Source organism: Folsomia candida, unplaced genomic scaffold (assembly GCF_002217175.1).
Source record: "Folsomia candida strain VU population unplaced genomic scaffold, ASM221717v1 Fcan01_Sc017, whole genome shotgun sequence".
NCBI classification, from domain to species: Eukaryota; Metazoa; Arthropoda; class Collembola; order Entomobryomorpha; family Isotomidae; genus Folsomia; species Folsomia candida.
The window spans coordinates 970,316-978,888 of NW_019091209.1; the positions used below are offsets into that span (position 1 = coordinate 970,316).

Consider the following 8,573-nt stretch of genomic DNA (forward strand, 5'->3'; position numbering starts at 1 on the left):
ACTAATCATCATCATGGAATATAAGTGTGACGCTATTCAGATTTTGAATTTCAGAATAAACCGTTGCAAACGAAATATATCAAAGGGGTGGAGTGAGACGGTCACCCGGTCATGGCATACCAAAACTATGTCTAGATTTTATTTTTTAAACCCCCGCCTAGAACTACGTCTAAAAGGATCAAGACAAAAATTCGACATTTTCGACTTTTGCGTCGTCGACACGGTCACTCGGTCATGTGACATGACTCGTGTCACGTCAAAACTATGAAGATTTTTGTAATCCTCGCCCGAAACTACGTCTAAAGCGGCAAACAAAAATTCGACACGTTTGACCCGTGGCGTCGTCACCGTGGCACTGGGACCTTATGACCTACAATTCCCATTTTCTAACTCATCCGTACCTCAAACATTAGAAACCCGTTGTCGAAAATCGCATGTTGAAATTCGAAACCGTTCTAAAGTTATCGTGGATACAGACCGACGGCCAACACTTTTCCATAAAGGGATTTCGCTTCTCTTCACCCCTTAATACATAAATATAGATTTTTGTAATCCAGATAGTAATCCGTAATCTGATTACTGTAATCCGTAATCCGTAATCCACGTCATTAATTTATCCCAGTAATCCAACAAGTAATCCACAGTATTTCCGGAACGAAGTAATCCCAATCCCGTAATCCCATGTAAATTTTTAAATCAATTAATCTGTAATCCGTAATCCATCGAAATTGTTGGGATTGCCCATCCCTGGGATTCCGTCATTTCAGATGAATGACTGTGAGTGAATGGATTCCTCACTCATTTCATTTTTCACCCTATGCTTAATACATGGGGCGTAAAGTAAGAAATGAAGTCAGATGAAGTGAAATGAAATGAATTTGAACGAAAATGACTGAATGTGAATGAAAATCTTAAGCGATGACTGACTTTTGAATGAATACTAAATTTTTGAACAGGTATGGCGGAGAGGTCGGCCTGTTATGGTACGGGTCAACTTGCGCCACATGTTAAAAAAACGGGGTAAAAAATCGCCAATTTTGCGCCCAGTACCTTATGAACGTTCCCCTCACTCATGTGCGTAAAAGTACACAAAGCTAACGATTGTGTATCCGTGTTGTGTAAACGTTACAATAAATTGTACCTACAGAACAATTACAAAGTTGTAAATAAACCTTTGCATATTTTGTGGCTAATAAATGACTAAACTACCTTCTTCCGGTTGTGTGTGTGGTGTTGGGTCAAATGAAATCTTTTAATCTGGTTAAATACTTACCTCATTTGCATATTTAGTTTGGGTACTGATTTTTCTATAATTTCCTCACCTTGAAGAAAACAATGAAATGGAAAATGCTTAAATGAAATTGTAGAAATTAAATTAGTAATTTTTTTTAAATGATTAGATATCTTTCAGGTTTTCGTAAATCCAGTAACGAATTAATGTACAAAATAGGTAACTTTTTTAAATGGTAATTTTTCAATACTTAATTTTTTCATGATTTTCATACCAAATTCAGAAATTTTGTCAAATTGGCTACATTCATATTCTTAATTGAGACAGTGTTTAAATGGTATTGATTACAACGTGGTCAAAAATTGTAACGTGAAAATGTTTTTTTTTCGTCTGCGTGTTATCTTGCTCGTATAAAACTTAATGTCCTCATCTACACTTGACCACGTCGCCACAATTTTTTTTGAAATTTGATATGCATTATGTCAAAATTCGAAAAAAATATGGTCAATAAAGTCCCATATTTTTTTAGTCTGCGTGTCATAAAAAATTCAAGTCGACATCTACACAAAGTTGATCACGTCGCCACAATTTTTTTAAAAATTTGATATGCATTATGTCAAAATTCGAAAAAATATGGGCAACAAAATTGTCACCTTGCTCGTATTAAAAATTGATGTACATAGACTTGATTGCGTCGCCACAATTTAAAAAAAACTTGACATGTATTGTATTAAAATTCAAAAAAATAAGATCAATAAAGTCACATTTTTTTTAGTCTGCGTGTCATAAAAAATTCAAGTCGACGTCTACACGGACTTGACCACGTCGCCACAATTAAAAAAAAAATATGATATGCACTATTCTAAAATTTCGAAAAAATATGGGCAACAAAATTGTCACCTTGCTCGTATTAAGAATTGATGTCCTCATTAGCTTACTTACATGGACTTAATCAAGTCACCATAATTTTTTGAAATTTGATATGCATTATGTCAAAATTCGAAAAAATATGGGCAACAAAGTCCTAGATTTTTTTAGTCTGCCCGTATGAATTTTGCTCATGTAAAAAAACGAAGTCCTCTTCTACACGGACTTGATCACGTCGCCACAATTTTTTTTAAATTTGATATTCATTATGCTAAATTTCGAAAAAATATGGGCAACAAAATTGTCACTTTGCTCGTATTAAACATTGTTGTCCTTGGCTACATGTGTTTGATCACGTCGCCACATTTTTGAAATTTTATATGCATGCATTATGCTAATATTTTTAAAAAAATTAGGCAAAAATATGGTCACCAAAATCCTGGTAGACCCAATTCTGTCCCCTCCAACGATTTTTTAAGGTACTCAAGTTCAGGTTTCTGCTGTGCCTAGTTTATACTTTTCCTATTCAAAGCAATAAAATGACCTCAACCAAGCGGCGGCTAAAAATGCATACTAATTGTACGCAGTGGCCGTGGAAGGTGTGGGGACATCGGGGGACATTAACATTTTAGTAGGGCCGGGTTTATATAAGATTATGGGCAGATGATGCTGACCATACATGTTCACATTCATTCATTTAATGATGAATGAATAAATTATTCATGCAATATTCAAAATTTTGAATGAATATTGAATGAATATTTTATTCTGATTTTTGAATAAATGAATATTTAGTGAGTATCTATTCAATTCGTGTGAATGAATAATGAATGAATTTTTTTCATCATTCATTTCTAGCTCAATGCTTAATACATAGGGAAAGTTGAGAAATTGATCTAATATTGTTAATTTTGAATAACATGAATAATGAAGGAATGGTGAATAATGAATAAATGTTTTAATAATTACCCGAGGTGCACCATCACGATATTGGCACGAGTTTGGAACTAATCTGAGCACCCCAGTTTTCGTGTTAGGCACGTATGAAAATGGTGGTGATTTCGTGCCAAACTGGTGGTAGGTGTCGCTCTTTTTAACGTGTACAATTCGTTCCTAATCCGTTCATGAAGAACGAGTTTCGATAATCGACACGAGAATTATCCGATAGAAACACGAGTATAGCCCAAAATAAAAACCAGATTCGCACGTTTAAAACACGAATTTTTGTCGTTTGGATTGAGTCTCGTTTTGGATTTATTCAATTTTTTAACTCATTAAACAATTAATAACAAATTTGAACGATTAATAGAAATAAGGATTAATCACTCGTCGGATTCCGATCCAGAATTTGTTGAGGGAAGAGTATCACCAGATTTTGCCAACCGTTTCCTGATAAAATAATTGCACAACAAAATTTATATCAATATAATCAAGATTAATAGTTTTGCAACTGGGGATGTGTTCATACCTTTCAGAATCAATACGCTTGCTGGAACTCTTTAGCCAGTTTTTAATTATGTCTGCAATTTCGTCATCATCAGCGTTATCCAACTTTCCATGAATTGCTTCTGGAAACCAAATGTCGAAAAAATAATGAGTGTCGACGAATTTCAATTGTATTTTTATGAATTACGAAACTTATGAGATTCAACCAATGAAAACTAAGGCTCTCTTACCAAAAATAATTTGTTTCATAAAAGATTTAGAAAAGGGGAACTTTCCTCTTCTCGAACCAATTGTACGAAGATGCAAGCTTATCTGTCAACAATTTCTTTAGGATCCGCTGCGTAACGTTTGATAATTTCTTAGTCCCACTTATGCCTCTTTGAAGTTCTACAATCTATAAAATTGAAGTTGTAATTAGCACCCTAAGCTAAATTATGTTCATAAATATTATGTACGTCAAAATTTTCACAGTATATTACCAATGTAGCCTTGGAATCCTTGATAAAGTCCTCAAGCTTTGCCAGATCGGAATTGTCGTCCATTGGTAATAAATCTGCAGGAAAAGTATTTTGCACCGGACGGTCTTGTTTTCCACTAGAAGTGTTCATTATGGCATCCACACTTTCCTGTAATTGTCTTAGCTGTGCTTTCATAATATTTACTTGACGCACCATCCATGTCTGAAATTCTAAAATAGTAAAATAAGGATTAATTAAAATGCATGATAAGTGAATATTACATGAATATTGAGTACACCACCTAACCTGGACTATTGTTTTTATTTGCGATATTTGATGAACGATTTTCATCTCTCAGAAATTTCGTCTTTGTCCCTTTCATCACGGTTTTCCAAGTTACCCGTCCTGAATCCTCGCGATTTGTTCAAAATTTGGTTTCCAGGCGGTGGACCAATCTTTGGGCTACTGCTTGGACGGTTGACATGTTCACAAACGCTAATCATGGAGGAGTGGGCTTGCCGTGAATGTGAAGCAATTCTAGGTGTGCCTTGTTGTTGGAGGGAAGGCGGGGAATTAATCGGTGGGGGTTGATCAGTCACTTCATCAAACATTGGACTGATTGCCTCTCCTGGACCTTGAGATGTAGAATGCGACGTGGCATCTCCGACCAAGACTAAATTGAGTTGTAATTTTGATTTTAACTTAAATTCGCATGAATCAAGAATACAGTTCAATTTATTTTGCTTCTATTCATATATAGAACTCACCGAGATATTTTGGAGGTGGCGGTATTTGTTTCACCTTAGTTGAATGCGACAACTTTTGCTTCTTTTTAGTCCCAGTCAGATCCACATCTTCGCCATCCGAATCGCTTGAACTTCGATGCAACGGGTATTTCTTGTATCGTTGCCCACGACCGCTTGAAATAAAAAGGAGACTTACCAAATGTTTTACTCTCTTCGAGAACAGAGACGTTGAATAAAGTCCACGAATTTGGGTTTGGGTCCTCCCCATCAATAGCAGCCTTCACCTGCCGGTCCAGAGACTTATATGGGGGCCACCAACATTGGTCGTTAGTAGGCATCAACCAATTTATGGGTGTGATTTCAACCTCATCGGTGTCGAGAAAATGAACAATCGAGTAGCGCATTTTGAAATTTTACTGGATTTGACTATGAATCAAGGGAAAAGAAACAAATTTGGTATCAAACGGAAGAAGTACACATTTAAATTCAATCAGATTAATGTCAAATTTTCTGAGACTAGTTAAATTGGACACAAGTTGTACACCAATTAATGACGATGAACATGGACAGCTGAGGAAATCCTCATTGGTTTTAAACTTTTGTCCAACCAAAACTGAAGGCGAACCTTCCTCAAAATAATGTATTTTTATAATACTTCCGTCCTTAAGCTTGCATGTATTATTACCAGCCTTGTTTGATAGTTCGAAGTTACTTAATTTATACACTTTGAAACAGTTTGATCTCTCCTCTGAATTAATATCGGGCTGGAGAAATTTTGGCTGCTGGGCACACTGGTTGCGGCGTGAGAACTGAATTTGCTCTCTTTCAACCACCCGCCGGTGAACTTGTTGCAGGGGAAATGCTGGAGATCGGACCAACTTCTTTATTTGTTGCAACTTATTTTCAAATGGGAAGGCACTGAAGTCGTCGAGAGGACCATGTCGAATGCTGTCTCGGGCTAAGTGTAATAAACTATGGAGATTATGGCTGCAGTATTTTTTTCCATATATTTCGCCAAAGTTGTTCACAAAATATTGTAATAACTTTTCTGCATAATTATTTAGAATTTGATAAGTTTTAGGATTGACAAGAATAGCGATGGCCACATGGAGACACAAAAAATGTTGGTACAACTCGGGAGTAAGAATCTTCTTTAATACAATAGGACCAGAGTACAATAAGAACTGTCGATACTCAGTAGCCTTCCAGTGGTCAAGTTCTTTAAGTGGACGTGGTTTTCTTGCAAATTCCTTTGGTATTGATTTTTTGATGTTACACAAATTAATTGTTAATTGGTCAACTTGGTGGAAGCGAAGACGACATGGACATTTTTTACCCTTAGTCCACAAAAAAAGTAACTTCCTAGTAATGCCCAGGCAAACGAGATGCATGAAATCCACTGGTACATCCTCGACCAGGTTTACAGGAAGCAATTCTATTATGGACGATTGATTATGGTGAGCTTTATCCAATTTCAAACGGATAGATTCATCACTTCTCAAGTTGTAATTTCCTGGAGGGAACGTTACACGGTTGTCCACATATTCACCTTTAATATCGCATTTTCCACACGAACTATAACCACTATGACACTTGGTTCCCAAAATAAATGATCTTGCTGGTAAATCACACACGATTGCGCATATTTCGAATTTTAAACTGAAGCCTGGTTCAAACGAAATGAATTGGTTGGCGAATCGACTCAAAAAGTTATCTATATTAGCAGGTTTTCCCAATCCAGAGTAAATTCCAATCACTATCACTTGATTTAGCTGAACAATATTTGCTAAAATCGGCCAAAATTGTCGTGCACTGCTTTTGTACAGAGGAATACCATCAATATTAATTTGAATTTTCACAATTGCTGGCCGTGGAGCTTGAACAAATAACTTTTCAACTGATGGGATCCAGTCAAAATGCACATATTCTCCAGGTTCGACAACTTCAATTGCAGTTTCTCTTGGAGTACGTAGAAGTGTTCTGGGATCTTTTGGTAAATTAAAATCAGGTTGTCTATTTAAAATCTCTAGCAGATCCCGTAAAGCAGCACATGTAATGTTATGTTTCACTGCCCACTCTCGTAATTCGTTACTGGTGTCCTGTTTAGGCTGTTCGAAATCACTATCACTTGAACCTGACTCCTTGGTGGACTGACTATCAGAGAAATCTGAGGAAAATGAGTCGTCCTCACTGTTGTGGATTTCAAAAATCACACTGTCGCGTTGTGATGAACTGTGTGGGTGTGGTGTCGGCGATTTAGAACTCGGGACAATGGAATTTAACACTGTTTCCTTAGTGTACTGGGAAACTAAAGCAAAATCTTTTATTCCATCTTTCGCATTACGGAATAATTTTCTTTTCCTTGCTCGATTCATCTTTTCTATGAAAAGAATAATTGTGATTCAAATAATGTGACTTCTTCAATGACATTTTTGTGGGCATTATTTAGCTCTGCATTAAATAAATCACGTAAATTTTTCGTGATTTTTCCGTGCATTTCATCAATAGTAGGAACACGAATTTAGTGACCGAGTTTAACCCGTGACAGACACGAAAGATTTTGAACTGATTACGTAGTGAGAAATTCGAGTTTACTATTCGGGTTATTCTCGTGCCTACAAAAATATTTACACCAAAAATGCACCAAAAACTAGATTGACACCGGGGATACCAATAATACACGTAATTTTCTCGGTTGGTGCACCTCGGTAGTGAATATTTTTTTTACAAATTATGAATGAGTGAATAAGGAATGAATATTTTTTTCCAGGCTTTGAATGAATGAACTTTGAGTGAATAAATATTTTCTGAACATGTATGATGCTGACATCGAACAACCGTGGGGACATTGTCCCCTCAAGCTTCCTTCCGCGGCCATTGATCGTAAGTCGACTCTTATCCATTTATTATTATCTTTTCAATGTGCTCGCTTAAAGCAAGTCCCATTTTTTTATTAATTTATTATCAAATTTCCAAGTTTTTTTTTATCGCAACTCGTTTTAACAAAAGACAAGTTTGAAGCGCAATGTTGACATGAAAAAAAGACGAAAGAAACAAACGCACAGGATAAAAGCAAGGGGGACGATAATTAAATGAATAATTAGTTGTAGTCTACTTATTTACAGATCTCATGCATGGCCATGATTTGTTCCCCGGTTTAAACATTTACAAATACATTTAGTGGTAAAACATATATAAGGTTGACATGCAATGAAAACTGTGCATAAAAAACCTGTTGCTCAAACTCAACAAGGTATTGTGCACACCGGTTTATTTGTAATTATTAAAGCTGAACTTTAACCTCACCTGCCATATTTAGGAGGAAGACAATTTTTAGTAAAATCAGTGCCTCGTTTTTTGCAGGGTTTCTACATTTCTTAGAAATTCGAGGTGCAAGAAATCGCAAGAAATATGCGCCCTTTAGCGACACGTCGTAGCGCGGCAGGACATAGCTTCTTGCGCCGTGCATGCATTTCTCCCAGGTCACAGGGTGGTTAAAATGTCACGCCACAATGGAAAATTTTACAATGGGAAAATTCCCTAAATCTCCATTAGCTACAAGATTTGGGATTGAGATTTTTATAAATTATTATCAAAACTGGTGACAAAATTCTTAAAATGTTGCATTTTAGAGACAAAATTTCGCTAACTAATTGAAATTTATGGATTTTTCCCATCGAACAATTTTATATTGTAGCGTGACATTTTAACCACCCTGTATTTGTAAAAAAACCACTGTCTTTTCGCCGTTATTTCTTGCACGTGGTATTTCTTGCATGTGAAACAGTGATGGTCAAAATGCATAAATGTGCACCCTATCACCAC

General features: G+C 36.1%; 1 long non-coding RNA gene across 2 annotated transcripts; it reads right to left on the reverse strand.

Moving 5' to 3' along the window:
* Window positions 1–3,334: 3,334 nt before the first annotated feature.
* Window positions 3,335–5,651, reverse strand: LOC118437933. 2 transcript variants are annotated; one of them, XR_004836489.1, is made up of 7 exons: window positions 5,434–5,651; window positions 4,770–5,174; window positions 4,309–4,675; window positions 4,024–4,232; window positions 3,775–3,938; window positions 3,567–3,666; window positions 3,335–3,487 (listed from the first exon to the last, which is right to left on the reverse strand). It is a non-coding gene; the product is annotated as an uncharacterized LOC118437933 (long non-coding RNA). The 2 variants fall into 2 exon arrangements; XR_004836488.1 differs by having other exon boundaries at window positions 4,770–5,651.
* Window positions 5,652–8,573: the final 2,922 nt, after the last annotated feature.